Source organism: Arachis ipaensis, chromosome B02 (genome assembly GCF_000816755.2).
Source record: "Arachis ipaensis cultivar K30076 chromosome B02, Araip1.1, whole genome shotgun sequence".
NCBI classification, from domain to species: domain Eukaryota; kingdom Viridiplantae; phylum Streptophyta; class Magnoliopsida; order Fabales; family Fabaceae; genus Arachis; species Arachis ipaensis.
The window spans coordinates 5,993,233-5,995,880 of record NC_029786.2 but is presented as its reverse complement, the minus strand read 5'-3'; the positions used below and the strand labels follow the sequence as shown (position 1 = coordinate 5,995,880).

General features: G+C 28.5%; 1 long non-coding RNA gene across 1 annotated transcript in view; it reads right to left on the bottom strand.

Moving 5' to 3' along the window:
- Positions 1,613 to 2,648, bottom strand: part of LOC110267432 — a 26,294-nt gene continuing 25,258 nt past the window's right edge. The window contains exon 3 of the long non-coding RNA XR_002355058.1: positions 1,613 to 1,758. This is a non-coding gene — a long non-coding RNA (uncharacterized LOC110267432). The remainder of the gene's footprint in view (positions 1,759 to 2,648) is intronic.

Genomic DNA, 2,648 nt, shown 5'->3' with positions numbered 1-2,648 from the left:
CACTCCACAATGATGGTGACATAGCGAACAGACAACAATTAAGAAAAAAACAAGGGTTCAGTGAGAAGCACCATCACGATGGCTTTTTTTTTTTTATTATTTAAAGGTGCATTGCTGTTTATTCAAAACCATATCTTATAGGTTTTATTTTTCTTCTATGTCCAGCCTTTTAGGAACTTTTTTTTTGGACAGCAGCCTCATTTTTTAATGCATGATTGAATCATTTTTTTTCACTTGATATATATATACCTTCATGAATTGAAAATATCAAAAAAATTATACTCATCACGTCTCTTGTGTTACATTTTATTGAATTGTATTGAATTATATTATGATTTTGTATTGATTTTTTTAATTTTTAAAAATAATATTCATGAATTTTTTAATTTTTTATTGAATTAAACGGAGACTCATGACAAAAATGAGGTGGAGACGTGAGGTATTTTCTTAAATGAAAATGAAGGTAGAAGAAAAAGGATATTTGTCTTTATAGGTACTTAATTCATCACCGTAAAATCCTTAAATTTAGCAGTATTTCTCTTTTTTGTCGCATCAATCGCCGCCATTATTCATTTAACGGCGGTTTTTTAAACCGTCGCTATCTGTCTTTTTGTGATGATGATAATAAAATCTCTGGTTAAAAAGTCTCTTAATTAAGGTTTTTTATTTTAAAATTAAATGTTCTCATAACTTTATCCATCTTAGAAATAAAATTTCTTAAGTGACAAACCTTTTTTTAAGAATATAGTGATGACTCGTGATGATAATTGCCGTGACAAAGTGAATGTTGTTTTGAGGAAAGGATCCATAATGATTAACAAAGAAAATAAAGCTTATTTGTTATATTATTAATTAACAGTACCATGCATATTTAATTTTATTAACAAAAGTTTGTCGCTTTATTTCCATATCTCAACCCTTGATTTCTTTACTATATCAGCGACAAATTATTCCAACTTATAGGTGTCTCATTTTGCTTTTTTTTTTTTTCCCTTATATTTTTTAATCAATTTCTTGCAAATGACTCGGTTTAGTATAGAGGTAGCAAGAAGACAGTGTCAACTTTAAAAAATTAATTATAGAAGAACCAATCTTTAATTAGATGCATCCAAGGATTCTGCATGCATGCAGAACTAAAATATAACACTTTAATTGTCATAATCATAAGTAGTTTGCGTGCTACTCAGTTCCTACCACTGGATATATAAAAAAAAAGTTTTGCAATTTACATAAGCAGAATGAGCTACATACATTTGGAATCTACTTGAAAATTGGAATGTTGGTCGTTGGATCTGTTTTATGAACAAATTAAATTTCTATCAATAATATTAATGGCTATAGATACATACATAGATAATAAAAAATATATTTATTATTTTATGTTGTTTTATTTCAAAAGCAAATGATATCATAGTTTAGCATAATCTTAAAATTAAAGAATCTATCATGATGGAATTTTTTTAAAAAAATTTAAGTCTCTTCGAATAAAAGTTTTTTTGAATTTATTTGATATTTGTATAATTCTTTTATTTATCTTATATTTTTTTTTTAAAAATTTATCAAAATTAAATTTTGAACATTTTAAACGTAAATTATAAAAGAGAAGTGCTAGAGGTTAGCAAGTTTTGTGATTTGTAACCATCAATTAGTTATTATTGGTGATTTTAATGGTGTGAGATTTCATCGAAGGGTGTGAGATTACTCACTTTACTTTTGCTAGTTAAGTGCTGGACAGATTTCAATAAAACTGCTGGTTCCCTAGACTTTTTCAAAAAATAACAAATAATTATATGTCTAATAAAATAAAGATAAAAACTCAGGTGAAGTCGATTTCACGTGAAGTTGATATCTGAGAACTGTTAGATGAAAATTTATGATTTGAACGATTCTCACAGGTATCAACTTCACGTAAAGTCGACTGCACCTGAGTTTGAGTTTCCACTGATATAAAATCATTTGAGGGGAAAGAGAAGTAATAAGGGTTTGTGTATGTGCATGGTGCATGCATGGTTGAATAAATTAAAGTGAAGGAAAGTAAGAGAAACCTTTCAAGAAGAAAAGCAAAGGGAGCGAGAGTAACAGAGGCGATGGCATTACGGTACACAATGAAAACGTAATGGCTCATCCCTTTGGCAATTGCATCCATGGCAAATATGAACATTCCCGCTGAACCGAATTGCACCGCCACAAGAAGCAGATACGGCTTTGCATTTCTCATCCACGCACCCATCTTGATCGCTAGTAGATAGGTGCGTGAGAACTCAGAACAACTTAATTGCTTTCTTTGTTTCGTATTTGCAACTCTCTCTGCAAAGAGCAATGCTGCCTCCCTACTATTTATATATACCACCCAACCACTTATCATATTCAATCAATTTTAATTATATTAAAAGACAAACTTATGTTATTGGAATAATTAAAATCACTTGTTGATTTAAACCACATCTTTTACCAGTAATAATAATGGTTCTTATTAAAATCAATCAAGTCATCATGTACCTTCATATTTAATTATGGGTAAAAAAGTTGTTGTGCATTTAAATGATCATTTTTAATGCTTCAAATAACACAATTATTTTTGTAAATAATTGAATTTTTATATCGACAATATATTATTATTATTATTATTAAACAATAAAATTGTAAAA